The 15,155-nt window shown below is 50.0% G+C and overlaps 1 protein-coding gene across 13 annotated transcripts in view; it reads right to left on the minus strand.

The window, feature by feature from the left end:
* KTN1 (kinectin 1) overlaps positions 1 to 12,717 on the minus strand; it is a 76,625-nt gene extending 63,908 nt beyond the window's left edge. For all 13 annotated transcript variants that reach the window (XM_075104261.1, XM_075104262.1, XM_075104258.1 and 10 more), the window contains exon 1: positions 12,598 to 12,717. The gene's annotated coding sequence lies outside the window, so the exon portion shown is untranslated. The remainder of the gene's footprint in view (positions 1 to 12,597) is intronic.
* Between the last annotated feature and the right edge of the window lie 2,438 nt (positions 12,718 to 15,155).

Here is a 15,155-nt window from a genome sequence, read left to right on the forward strand (position 1 = left end):
CCGCAGTCCTTTACCCTGTTGCGAAAGGAACAAAGGGAGAAGAAATGACTAATCGAAGCAGCAGCACATTAATATATTTTGGTATGTGGAACAGGAAAATCGTAGCGGGTATTTTTAACATCCCAAACAGGAGAAGGCACTGCCTTGTGCACACCAGCCGCCACGGAGGCTCAGCAGCTCCCAGGAGAGGAAAAAAAAAAAGTAGAGTTTTGTTCCAGAGATGAGTTCTGTATTTTCCATTTCCCACCACAAGCTCTGCTGGAAGCTCTGCGCCGCGGTGCAAGTGCTGTTTGTGAGTTGGCTAACGATGACTTTTGCCTAACAACATGCCTGGAAAGGAGGCACGGCTGGGGCAAACAGCAAACATCTCAGTGATATCGGGTGCACTTTGACTTGAACTCTAGGAGAAACCCAGCCTAGAGAGGCGCTCCAGAGGGAAAAGGTGAGATTCTTGGTGAGCTTCCAGGAGCGCTGCCACCAGCGGGCACTCCTGCAAGTCCCACCACCGCCCAGCTCTGCTGAGCAAGGGATGCCCTCACCCACGGGCTGATAAGAAATATGGGAAGAAGACTCTCTCCCTGCCCCAGGTGGCATCCAGCAAGTCACAACTCACCCACGTGCCACAGAGCACCACCCCATCCCACACCTTCCCAAGGTTAATTCCCCCAAACTACTCAAAGCTCTCCATCCCTTGCACATGCAAAGGGGCTGGGCTGCCAGCAAAACACTGTGCCTTCAAAGTTTTTCTTGCAATTTTTTTTGCCACAGCACCTAAACAAGCCAAGCCACTAACGTCCCAGTACAATTGCATTTAATAACTGGTTTTTAATCCCGGGCTCCCCCCACGGGAAGCTCTTTGGGGCAGCCACAGTAACAGATTTGCTCAGAGCAACAGGGCAGAAGCGTGAAGGACTACTGTGACAAACCCAAAATTAGAGCTTTCAAATGCCTTCCTAAGAGATCAAAACCAATCAATCTAGCAACAGCCTGCTACGGTCATTTGTGCAGTGGGATGGCACAGCACAAAAGCATTGCTCGGCCAGTAAGAGAGGAGCTGGACCGCTGCCTGTCTGTCCGGCTGCAATTCTTCCCGTGCTTCATAATTAAGGGCTACAATTCACCCTTTTCCTAATGCCGAACCCCAAAAGGCTCATTATAACAAAACCATTTTAAATACTAAATGGGAAGCTACTGCTGAACCGTCTTCGTTCGGATTCCCATAGTTCCAACACTGCTGAACGCAAAAGATGCGGAGAAACCAGTATTTAACACTCTTGCAGAGGGATTTGTTAGCAGCCACCCGGAACACAGGTAAAAGCCTGAAGCTTAAGCAAGCCTTTACCCTGGTATTGCAAAATGACAACCCCGGTGATGCCACCAACAAGATTTTCCCATTGTTTCTGCCCAGTGTGCTGTTTGACAACTATACAAAGAGATTGGACCACTGACAGAAAAAAAAAAAGTGTGCTTCGTTAACCTCTCGGTGACTCAACAATCCTATTGTTAAACAGCAATGGACAAAAGGAGAAGCAGACAGATGCGCTCTCATCTGTTTGAATTCCTAGAGGAAAATGAGGTTGACCTCCATTGGAAACAGGCTGCAAGTTAAAGGAGAGTTGTTAACTCAGAGGGAAATCAGAACTTTTAAGTGATTGTGAATCTTATCAGATCTACTGCTTTCATGTGGTCTCCTCTAACTACCTGAAGTTTTAAGATACATTTACCCCACACATTATGCCTAAGCAGTGGAGTGATTTCAGTTTTCTCTAAAGGGAAACAATGTGTGATTGCTGCATCAAAGTTACTGTAAATGTGACACAGGCCTAGCTAATCAGAAAGCAGCATTTGAAAGAAGATTACTGTACCCCATTATCAGCCTAAATCTTGATAATTGTTCAACTGGAAAGGGAGATGAAATCAACAGGCAAGATTTTTCTCCCTGCTCACCACATAGAGTACAGTGGGGAAAAAAAAGGTGGAAAAAGTATCCATCAGTTAAACAATTAAAGTTCATGGAGTAGTAATAAGTTTTCAGGTATGCTAAAAGTTTAAAACCCAAGGATATGCAGTTAGTTCTCAACCCTGAGATTTTAAAAGGGCAACTTCAGGCTAGACAATACGAGGAATGCAGACTCAACATATAGAAGTCAAAGTTCCTGTAAGTTGGCAGAAGCATCATAAATAGATTTATCATGAACACTCACAGCACAACTACCAAACTAGGGCTTAGGAAGTGCGAGTACTATGAGTCTCCCCAGGCTGGAATTACCTCCTCTTCAGCCTACACAGCTGGGTAAGCACTGCATCAGCATGCCTATTTTTGCCTTTAATACTGATACCACAGTTGTGGTTCAGAAAGACACAAAAAAAAGGGGAAAACCCAAAATGCTGGGCTGGAGCAGGCATTACTTGCTACCCTTGCTTCCCTCTGTGCACGTACAGCTACGCTGCTCTGAACTACAGCCAAGCAAACAGGGGCCATACCCAACAGATGGGCTTCCTCCAGCTCATTCCTTGCACGGTGGGGTTCAAGCCAGAGGACAACGCAGGCATAGGAACAAATGGGTAGTAACAGGCCACAAATCCATTTCGACTGCAAGGGGAGGGGGGGAGCTCTCAATGGTCAACCTAACGAAGTGCTCAATGCTGTAATGGTGAATCTACAGCCTCTGTATAGAGCATGGGGGCCATATTTTGGCATACAGCAGCAGACTCCTACTCACTGCTCCCAACACTTAGCTACAGAGGTGAATCAGAGCCCCAGGGCTGCAGGGAACATGTTTTAACTGACACAAGAGGCAGCTACCGCCCCTTTGCTAGTAGCGGTCATTGAGTTTTATTCTATAGTCACCTTTGGAACAACACCTGCAAGAAGGTTGGATTTTAGTACAACTGTGTATTCAATTTTAAAAAATCATTTGCCAGATTAAAACATTGCTCATGCTGTATTTATAAAACCCTTGGAAGACAGAGAATGCATAGAGGTACATTCAGGACTAAATTTGGACCACAGAAGCTTCTGATGATGATGGGTTTCCTAAAACACTGATATTTTGACTCTCTGCTCCAGCACATATTTGCACCAGGTGAAGGCTGAACAGACTCCCATCACCAAGACTTCCACAGCAGGTATGAATTAGTTTAACTGCTCCATAGCAAAGCTATCCTTCAACATTTATCCTAAAAGTATGTTATCATACAGGCATAAAGATAGCACTTCTATATCCAAGCCAGCTCCCCTATGCTGCAGAACACGATGCTGTCGATACTCTTAGAAATAAAGTTTCAAAATGGTTAAGAAACAAAAGAGGCTTTAGAAGCAAGCCCTACAGCACTGGCACTGTGCAAGTCACCCCAGTGTATTTCAAAGTATAAATCCCATTGGGAGCTGGAACTTTTAACTCCACTGTCTCAGTAGGGAAGCAATTACAGTTGAGCAGCAATTTCTTAAACTTCATGTTGTACTTTTAAATGAAGTGTTACAGTCCCTCTCCACTCTCCTTTGAGACACCACACAGAGCCCATTCATCGAGGGCAGCACTAAGAGTTCACCTCATCATCTACCCAAAACACCACCTGCACCATGACAGGGACCTCAGTGGCTATAGCTCTACCAAGATACCATCCTTTCAAATCCCACACCAAGGATATGTGCTCCTGAACAGTAGCACCACACGCTCCTCTCCATAAGGTTTCTTTTCACCTTGTCAACCCCTCTGTGTTTCATTTAACAGTCTGCTGAAGACACTCATACAGAAATGATACAGTTAGTGTCATTTTAGCACATGGAGCCTCTAGGATCTGGGCAGGCAGCTTAAGGTCACACGCACTCAGGAACCAGCACAGTATTTCAGCAGACTCCAAGGTAATACTTGCATCTTGTCGTAAATACCCAGAGTGGGAGACTAATCTCCCCTCCAACACCAGGGAAAAGGCTGCAGCTCCTCCACAGACTTGCTTAACACACTTGACTTAAACCTGGACCAAGTGGTGAAGAAGCTTTCTTTTAACACCTTACTCACATGGCTGTTGATTCCCCAAGTGAGCGATGCTGAGGCTTGCTGATGTCTCTCTGAGCAGCAGCAGCCCAGCAGACCCTGCAACACTCCTCAGCCGTACTTGTCCCAGTTCCACAATCTAGTTCACTGCCAAACCCCAGATACAGTATAATGTTGAGAGTTGGACAAGAATACACAAGAACCCCCCCAAAAGATGTGCTTAAAATGCACCTGCAAGGGTTTCCTGGTTTTCTCCACTAGTAACCATAAGGACCAAGCTTGTAGGAGTTTCCTAAAAGGACTTCAAATATGTATTTTGCTGCTTGCAGAATTTTGAGTTCAAGTCAATAACCCAACATCCCAGAGTTCTCCCCCAAAAACAGCCTCATAACACATGCACGCACACCCACCCCAACGCGCGCAGCTTTACTGATCAGTACAGCAATGATCTGAACTCGAAAACAGACCAGGTTGTTAAAATGGCCTAAAAATGCTCAGCAACAGAAATGCAGAGTAATTGAGGTCATTTCTGTCATGCTTCTCTGGGTTCTCACTCTCCTTGCTTTGCTGCCCCACAATCTGCTCCTTCTTCAGCTTGCAAGGATTGAACAAAACACTTCACCACAACCACACAGATCTAAACTTACTTGCGTCCAACTTTGGTTACACCTCAAACTATTACTCCAGTAGCCCATAATGGGGAGTGGGGATTAAGAAACCTACTTAGAAAGCGGTACACTGGACCTGAAACCAATATATTCTTCTTTTGGCACACAAACAACATGGGAAAGAGGTAGAAACTGGGAGATCGACGGTGGGGGGCTGAAAAGGCAGGCTAGTAATGGAAACATCTGACCAAGAATTTTCACAAGCCTTTAAAACTTCTGAAACCCAACCCCTTTGCTAGTACTTTTCACATGCCTCCTCAGACTGCAGACCACGTTACGCAAGTTGTAATTGTGCCTCAGCAACCCTCCCTCCCACGGCACTCCGCACCTCACTAAATCCATGTGCTGAAGTATACTGAGGTGGAGAAGAAGCGTACCTGTTCCTCCCACAACTGGTCTGGTATACTTCCACCTGTGCAGAGAAAGCCTAGCTTTGTTGTGCATCTTCAACTAGGCTCTAATCCATTAAAAACTACTTTAAAAATCTGGTTTTACATACACACATGCACTAAGCTGTAAAGAAGTTTACTAAATTTAGCATGCAACCCAATCCTAACAGTAGTGTAGCACAGGCTGTAGATATGGAATTGACCTTAGGTGACGGTAACGAGGGAGAACTGTGAGTAACCCCATCGCGCTGCCGTGGGAAAGCCCAGGGAACCCAGTAAAATCCTAACACAACCTCCATAAATCCTCCCTGAAGCTTGGTGGTTTCCAAGGTTTTGAGATGCCTCTCTTCCGGACAAAGCTTCTCATTGTCCAGGCTAGGACAGGCTTGGCAAAGAGACCTTCTCAGCAAACATTAGGGCAAACAGCTCCTCCTTGGTCAGTTTGAACTTGAAGCAGAGCTTTGATGGGCCTCCATCACCACTGCTGTAAATACAAAACAAGGCAGCATGAAGAGAAAAAAAAGCAGCACAGTCCTTTATCAGTCCATCACAGCTGAAGCTGCACATGCTGCCAACAGGTATTTACACAAGCAAAGGTCAAGAGGTGTGACACGGGATGCAGCATCCACCCGTAAACTCCATTTTCTGCCAGCTTCCCAGCACCACACCCCACTGAGAACTGCAGACGCTGCCTGGTCCAAGAGAGGGACGTGCCGAGCCTCCCCGGAGGACAAGTTAGAGGAGGCAGAAAAGTCCCCGCCTAGCTCCAGGGGAAAGGGCCCTTCCTGGCACAGCACCACTAAACTCGGATCACTTCCCAGATTTGAAAATGCCTTGTTAAAGATCCACTGAGCATGAGCTGCTATAGCCGCGGTGCTGCTCTTGGGTATACCTGGAGCTGAAACAGAGAAGGGCAGAAGCGATGCTGCAACTGGTTTCATGTACCGGATTTTAGGTCCGCACACAGCACAGCATTAAGAACAAGGCAATGTCTATGTAAAAGCCAAACTGGGATGCCTCCATGCAACATAAGCAATGACAAAGCAGCACTAATCATCATGGCAGGCTTTCAGACCAGTTTGGGAGGCAGGAAGAAACATCACTGTCTGCGACCAGGCTTGGCCTCCCACCCACGGAGCAGCAGAGACCCCAAAAGGAAGAGGCACGCGGGAACAGCCTCAGTCGCCACAGAAGAGTGATTTCCCACTCACCCACCAGCTAACTGCTGGCCCAGCAAAGCCGGGGCAGCGTGCCCTGGGGGCCAGGTCACAAATGGGACCAAGAGAACTGCGTCGGCAGCGGCTCTGCTGGTGACCTGTTGGCATCTTCAACTGCAGGCGCTTGGCCTCAGCTTTCCCTTCCATTAAATGGGAGGGTAAGCACCCTCACTCCTGCCTGTGCACCAGGGCAAGTGGACAACGCTGTGCGAGAGCCTGGCAGCGGCACAGGCACCTGGCAAAGGGACATCCACGTGAGCCGAATGCAAGCCATCTTGTAAGCACTCCTGCCACACAGCACTCTGCACCAGAGGCTCCGGAACCATTCACTTCCTCCAATAAACTGGCTTTTTTCCTTTGTACTCACTGAGCATGGACTTTTCAACTTAAAACCCCACAGCAAATGGACTGAGGAAAAAAGTAGTCATAGCCAATGGTCAGATTAAACCAGTAATACTAAAATTGCCAGCTGATTGATATTATAGACTCTCTTATCAGTCACAATCCGGTCCAATCCCGGTGCACACCCTGAAGAGCTGCACCTTGTGCAATAGCTTAGTCATCACCTTCCTTGACAGCTACGCACTTGCAAATAGATTACAAGTCCACTCACATTTTCCTATGAAAACTCTCCCCTCCGCCTTCCTACCAGCAGGACGGGAGCAGAATGCTGCCAAGCCAAGGAGCAGGCCCCCACTGCGCAGCGGAGGAGATAGCGCTTTTATCTCCTGGACTCAACAACTTCCTTCCTGTGCAGTTGCAGGCAGACAAAAGACACCTTTTCACATCACACACAGGAACAAGACGTACCAAAATTTCTCACATCCCTGAAATGAAATAGCCTGCTTGCCATTTTCAGTCCATGCAGGAGAGCATAAAGCAGAATTAAGCCAGCATTTCTTCTACAAGAAACACTTAGAGAGTGGGATTTAAAAGCAGAAGAATAAGGAGCCCAAAATAACACAGGTTCAGTTTATATTGCTCTGGCAGGTGACACAGCTAAACTAAAGATTATAACACTGCACCAACGTACTTCCCCTCTGCAGGATGAGAGCTGGATTGTTTTTGGAAGCGCCATGAATCACGGGCACAAATATACCAGGCTTTCAAAGCCTTTGACACCCACGTAATTCTGAGCTCAAGCTTTATTTTCCCTGGGTCATTCAACACATGTTCGACGAGCTGGACGCCAGTTAGCTATTCAATTAATACAACATCAACACACCTCTTCTGAGATGGAAAAAGCCCTCCCTGATGCTCAATTAGTCATTCAACTACAACTTGAAGGAAGCCAGGGGTTTTGCTCTATTTCCTCAGGTTTACAGTATAAAAGGGCTTAAAGATGTTTCCTGCAGCAGGGGAGCTGTTAGCAACGTACCGGCTGTTCTGGAGCAGAGCGGTGATTTGCAGGATCGCCTGGCTACAAGCAGATCCAGCCAGGGCAGCGGGATCAGCCAGGAGGGAGGGTGCACAACGCAAAAGAGCAAAAGTCTGCAAGAAGTGCTGCTTTCCATACTTTACTACCATTGAAAATCCTGCACACCTGAGAGCGACAGCAGCAGGGAGCTATTAATGCTAGCAGAGGACAAGGCTATTTATAACAGGGATTATTAGTGCAAGAAAATCAGTAGCTTCCCCACATTAGTGACCTACAGACACTTTCTCTGAGTTATAATGCAGCACCAGTGATCTACAAGCGAAGATGAGGTTTCATTTAAAAAAAAAAAAAGTGCTATTCTTCTCAGTAAGTCTTCGTGGAAAGAAAAAGAGGAAGGAACATCATCTAATTCTTCTTTGGTAACAGGAATTTAGAACTGTGAGTTTTGATAAGCAGGGTAGACACAAAGTGCTAACAAAAACAAAGAACACTGCACAAAGCAAGAACTGCATAAAAGTAACCATTTTACTTCTGATTAACTCACAGACCTTACAGTTCCTGCCCTTCTTTCCCTCCCATCCCCCACACATTGCACAGCAAAATTCAAGGCTTGAAGCTCCTGAACTACTTTGCATCATAGAGTTGCAAGGAGACAGTATTCTTTGTGTTAGAAAGCCTCAGAGAAGCAGCTTTCCAGAGTATGCGCATACACATAACAGAAACCATGTCTTTTACTGGTTTTCCACAGTATCTAAGAGACCTTAAAAAAAAAAAAAAAAAATCACCTTAAGTGGGAAGCATTAACAAGGATCATGAGATTTGCATTCTTTAGCACCTCAGATTATTACAGTTTCCACAGCCGTGACTTCCCCTTCCAACTCCCCACCAAGATTCAATTAAATAATGTCCATATTTGAGTGGATTTTGCCATTCTTGTACCAAGACGCTGGAGCACCCAGGCCGACAAGATGGGAAGGCAGCAGAATTTACGCATTCCCAGGAGATCTCCATTTTATTTTGCTGTACGGCTAGCCACTGCAGTAAGTCTGCACTCTGCCCAGTACCTATATTTAGGGTCTAAGTTGACCTGACAGTGCCCCCATAAGCTCATTTATTAAGATTCACTTATTCATTCTAACATAATCTAATTAGACTGCAGCGCTCCTGCACACGAGCAGTGGCAACAACCACGAGAGGACGAGTTCAAACACAGGGAACCCAGCCCAGATGCTGCTTTAGTTCTCAAATGGTGGGTGGGGGGGAACCTTTGCAGAGGAATGGCAGGAATTGCAGATGCCTGCATACCATCTCCCTGCTCAGAGCAGCACCTGGATCTACTCTGCTCTCCCCTCCACCAGCTAAAGACCAGTTCTCCAACTGGGAGAAGCAGAGTCCAGACCAATCTACAGTGCTTATCGATGCGAGGGCTGCTGCTCCCACTCCAAACTCACTGAAAATAACAGCCACCATTAAGCACCAGAGGGGGGCAAAAAAAGCAGGAATGTGAGTTTCTCAGGCAGTGCCCACACCAGCAGATGCGTTCCCAAACCAGAGACCGCAGGAATCAGCCTGAAAAAAAGCGCCAACAACTCCGCACTGTATGAAGTTACCTTCAACGCTCCATCCTGGCAAGAACAGGAAAGTTTTCAAAGCTCAGAAGTATCCCCTCTCCCGCAACCAGCTGTAGTTCAGGCATGCAAACAGGAAGAAGCTTTTACATTTCTAAAAACATAAATAAATACTACTTTTATTTTAAAAGGCATCGTGTTTTATTTGCTCGGACATCTTGCATAACGATGAGAGGAGAAACAGATTCCTAAGAGTCATGAGCTGGTAGTTCTCCAATCTATCATCCCTGTAGTTTATGCACAGTCATTAACAAGAAGTGATTTGTCTGGGACAGATTTAGCCCAGCAACTCCCTGTCTCGTTAGCCTAAAACAATCACCCAAGGAATGTCAAAAAGTTTGAGCGCTCAGTGCAGCGAGTAGGCCCCCGAAAAATATTCATTCTTTTAAAAATAGTCCAATCCTGCTGTTTTGTCAACAGGGAGCAGGAAGCTTAAGAGCTAGACACAGATGCAAAAAATTCCCTGTATATTAAAAAGGTTTCGATGGGTAAAGGCAAAAGGTTTTCACCGACAAGGAAATCCAGGGAACATTAACAAGAGAACAACAGAAGGAGACTTAAAGACTTTGACTTGTTTAACCTGTCAAAACAAGTGTCAAGAGGGGATCCGATTGCTCCTGCGAATTACATCAGGGAGGGAAAAATACCATTTAGAACAAATGGCAAAACTAGAAAAAAAACAAATTAAGAACCAGCCATAAACACCATGAGGATGGAAATTCAGCAATTGCTCCAAGACTTAGAGGAGGCTCTCCGACAGCTCTCCCGCAGAGACGGGGGTGAAGAATAAACCGATCAAGTTTCACCTTAGGAGCAGTTACGTTATGAAAGGCATCCACAGCACGGACGGGTGCTATAAACGGGGACACTAAACTCGGTCGGGGGCTCTCTTCCGCTCTCAGGTTCTTATCAGCCTGCTTGCTGCTGCAGCTTTTGGAACAGGGAGTGGGAATGAAGAACTACCCTCTTCCTGGCACTCGGCCTTCCGCTCCTTCCCCAGCCCGCTGGGAGGGCACAGGGGCTATTCGCGCTATTTACTCAGGCACGTAACTGGGGTATGATCAGGGAACTAAACTTGAGAGGTGGGCGTCTTGGCAGCAGCAGGGGAAGGGATTAGGAGCAACCAAGTTCGATGCTTAAAATAAAACACATGTCCTTATGCTTAAGGGTCTTGGCCAAAAGTGTATTTAGTCTATAACCCATCACCTCTGAAATTCACGGGGAATTTCAGTTTCTGAAGGATTTTGTTGACCGTGGGTTTACAGTACAAATGATGAAGCGATGATTAGACACTTTTGAGCCATAACCATCTAATCTCCAACACTAAGAGCAGGTGATGCAAAGGAAAGCTGTTACACATCTAACCGAGTAACACCGCAGTTTTATACAGGCTTGAGCAAGCCTTTCCCTTTTCTTCAAGAAGTTTCAAAAACAAAGCAGTTCTCAGGTGAAGTTATCTCTAATAGGGGTTTTATGACAGCGGTGGATAAAGGATCAAATTAAAAACTGTGTTCTTCATACCCTACTGCTCCTGCTACTTTCCAAGAGCAGAAAGCATCTTCTTGAGGCTGGCTAGATGAAGGGCAGGGGGTGGAAAAAAAAAACTAACAAAAAAGGTATTTGGTAGTAACTCTACCAGAGAATTAGTGCTTCTATCCAAACCCCAACTTTTCCCTGCTGCAGTTATACACAATAGTTATTTTAATCACAGTATGCAGAAAGCAGCATCAGCATATGAGGCAAGAGAAAAAATATGTGGTAAAGCGAGTTGCATAGCCTGTTCACGGACAGAAATTATAGTGCAGTTATAGGGAAGAGGTCCACGAGGCAGAGAAACGCTTCCAGCCCAAACCAAACAAGAGGACATTAGCAATCCTCTGAGAGAACAGGCAAGAACAGTAAGTGGAAGAAGGTGGAACGTGGGAACCGAATCCCCTTTTAGCTTTTGCAGCAATCAGTTCAGACTTTCCTGCGAAGGATTTCTGCCTTGTCATATGTAGAGAGATGTTAAGTAGAACTTGTCAGTTATGTCTACTAAATACCATGTGTGGTGTTGGACAGAGGCGGCAATGGAACACTGAAGAAAAAAAAAGAGAGCATTTTAAAGAGAAAAGGACTACAGCAGAGTATCAGCTCAGCCCCTCTTCCACAACTCACTTCCACAAAGCAAGAAATAATCCTCAAGTATTTCTAACAGCGATCTCAAACTACACAGCAGAGCATTTGGGGATAAAAATGGTTATCAACCGACAAGCCTAAAGCACACAGGTGTACACACATCACTAGAAAGCAGCATTTAGCATTGCCTAACGCCAAAAAGATGCTATGCTATGTTATTCTTAATAACCACCTGCTTAATTAAAATATTTCATCAATTGAAATGAGTTGGATACAGAAGATGTCGCTTTGCCACCTGAATTTTCCTCCCCCCCCAGTACAGCTCCCCCCTCGCAGCCTGTGTGCTGGAGGAAGGCTGGAGCAAGGGCACAAGCTGCGAGCAGAGGAGAGGCGGGGGGACATTAACACCCCCGGGGTTAACGCCGCCGCACGCAGCCCTGACCGGTACCCCACCAAAGGGCAGTTAGAAAAAAAAAAAAAAATCAAATCAAATACCCCTGACAAAAGTAACCGAACACGAGAAAAAGCAGTATATTTCACCGTGCGTGGTTGCCACAATACGAAACGGGCCAGACTATTCCAGCCAGGCAAGCGCAACGCTTCATTAAAGTTTGCGAGGGCCACCCGGGCGCTGCAGCATTCGCTTCACGCCTAACCTTATCCGGGTGGGGGGAGGGGGGCTGAATTTCCCGTGGGTTTCTTATAAAAATCATATTTCGGGAAATTTTCTATTTTCACCCAGCCCCCTTCGCAGGTTCGTGCCTCCGGCAGCAGGTAACGACGCAGACCCATGGAAGACGACTGATGTACCGTATTTTCTTTTTTCCCGTTTTTACCGGTTAACTCGGCCCCGGGAGGGCGACAGGGGATGTGCTGGGTAGGCACCGATCCCCCGCCGTGCCCAGCCGGGGCGGCGGCGGCCGGAGGCCGGCAGCAGAAGCCACCCCACCGCCCCACAGCCGCGGGTGGGAGCGGCTTCTCTCCCGCTCCCCGGGGACCCCCGCCCTCAGCCCCCCCGGGAGGGTCGGCGGGGGCCGCATCCCTGGGCCCGCCCCGCCGCCCACCTGCCGGCGCCGCCCGCCCGCCCGGGGCCCGGCCACAGCGCGGCCTAGGCCAGCCGCCCCTCAGCAGGCAGGCCGCGGGCAGGCCCAGCGCCCCGGCCCGGCCCCGCCGCACCGAGCGCTGCCCGGGCGGGACTCACCGTGAGGCGCGGCGGGCCGGGCCGAGCCGGGCCGGGCCGAGCCGTGCGGGGCGGGGACGGAGCGGGAGCGGCAGCGGTGGCGGCGCGGAGCCGGTGCCTGCGCGGCGCTGGCGGGCAGGAAGGGAGGGAGGGCGGGAGGAGGCGGCACCGCACGTCCGCCGCCGCCGGCCCCCCCCGCCCGTTAAAGGCGCGACGACGACGCCGTCCCCCGTGGGGATTCCCCTCCGCGGGGTCACCGCCCCACCCCTGGTCTCACGCACCAGGTCGCCCCTGACAGAGCCCACCCGGACGGGGGGAGCCCGCGGGTGCCCCCCACGCTGGGACAGCCCCAGGAGTGAGGATCGCCCGCCCGGAGCTCTCCGGCGCAAGGAGCCTCCCACTCGGGTCTCCCACGTGTGGGGGTACATCCGCCCGTACCCTTCCCGTGGGCATGGGGTTCGCCCCCGGACCTCTCGCACGCAGGGATCCCACCCTCCCCCCGGACCTCCCCCACGCGGGGATCCCCAGAGATCTCCCCACCCATGGACAGGGATCACCCACCCGGACCTGCTTGGCACAGGGAGCCTCCCAGTCGGGTTTCCCACGTGTGGTGGTACATCCACTTGTACCCTTCCCATGGGCATGGGGATCGCCCCCCACCGCTCCCCCACGCGAAGATCCCACTCCCGGACCTCCCCCACACGGGGGTCCCCAGAGATCTTCCCTCCCAGACTCCACCCATGGACAAGGATCACCCACCTAGACCTCTCCCACGTGGGGATCCCACTCCCCAGACCTCCCCCATGCAGGGAACCCCAGAGACCTCCCCACCCATGGACAGGGATCACCCACCCAGATCTCTCCCACGCGGACATCCCACTCCCTAGACTCCCCACGTGGGGATCCCCAGAGATCTCCCCACCCAGACCCTGCCCATGGACAGCGACCAGCCACCCACACCTCCCCCACGCAGGGAGCCTCCGACCCAGGCTTCCCACATGGGTGGGTACATCCACCCAGACCCCACCCATGCGTGGGAATCTCCCCACCCCCCAGGACCTTCCCCTACGCAGGCATCCTCAGGCATCTCCCCACCCATGCGTGGATACCACACCCCCCTCAGACCTCCCCCACGCAGGAACCCCACCGCCCAGACCTTCCACGCACAGGGATCCCCAACCCACACACAGGGACCCAGAAGCGCCCACCCTCCCGAATTAACCCCCTCAGTGCCAGCCAGCTCCCACCGCACCCCTCTCTGCCTCCTTTCCCAGAGCTCTCAGGGCAGGCAGGCGTGGGGATCCCACGGGCCCACAGCACACCCCAATGCCTCCCAGGGACACAAAGGACACCCCACCATGACCAGAAACAGGGGTGGCCTCTAAATTTCCCTTAATTGCCTTAAAACTGCAGCATGGAGCAGCCCCGCTCACAGCCCACGACATACCAGGGCTCGTTCCATCACGCCCTGACGGTCTGCAGTTGGGTGCAGCTTAACCACGCTTTTTCCAGCTCTGACTTCATCCCTCTGACGTGGATCCTTCCCAAAGCACTCGCGGGGCAGATCTCTTTCACCTTTAACATCGCAACAGCTTGCGCACGAGATCGGCGGCTGACCACAGGTCTGTGGGTACCCACAGGGATGAAAACTGATGCTCTGTTGGATGGTGACTTGGGGACAACAGAAGAGCGCAAGGAACCACCAAGGGCACCCAGCCGGCTCTGTCGCTGGGAGACTCACATTAACTCTCAGCTTCCCAGAGCCCCAAATATTGATGGGGAAAAAGCATTCCCAAATATTGATGGGAAGAATAATTTTCCATCAGAAAATTCATCTTTTTTGGCAGCAGGAACAGTGACGAGGACAGCAGAGCCAGCGGTGGCTGCGGGTCAGTACCAGCGTCCTGAGCCTGGCTGCGGTATCCACAGCAGCTCGTCGCTCTGCAACAGGGAAGTGCTTGGCAAAAGGGAGGTATCCCAGCAAAGCAGGCGGCTGGGGTCGCCCCGGGGCTTTGCACGCACCCTCCCATCACTTCTTCATACCTCCGGCAAGGAAGAGTCTGGTTTTACTTCCAGGTACTGTTGCTCAGAGCAATTTGTTTATTTGCCCCAAAGCATCTTTGAGAAATCAACTGCTCCACAGCACTCATTATCAAAGAAGGATTTGCATCGAGCTGTGCTAAGGGGTCATGGTCACCCTTGTCGCCAGCCACGTGTGTCACCCAGCTGCAGGCTACCATCATGTTTCCAAACTACCTGGAGCAAACAAAGGCAGCAGCACAAGGCGAATGCTGGCAGCAGCTGTGCCTTGCATGCAAGGCTAAGTGGCCCCAGAGGCAAGGCAAGGCCACGCAGGCAGTGGTGGCATGTTCGGGGATGTGTGGGAGGCAGCCGCTTTGAACGTGGGACCAGCCATCAGCTGGTGAGGCAGCATTTTGCTGCTTCATCCCAGAGCTTCCCTGGCTCAGCATGTCCCGGCCGGTCACTCGGCTCATGCAGGAGCGCTGCTGAGAGCAGCACATGAGTCAGCCAAAGGCACCATCCGCACCCTGCGCTTGCAGGGTGCAAATTTAAGGCCA

This window comes from Phalacrocorax aristotelis, chromosome 9 (genome assembly GCF_949628215.1).
Source record: "Phalacrocorax aristotelis chromosome 9, bGulAri2.1, whole genome shotgun sequence".
In the NCBI taxonomy this organism is placed as follows: Eukaryota; Metazoa; Chordata; class Aves; order Suliformes; family Phalacrocoracidae; genus Phalacrocorax; species Phalacrocorax aristotelis.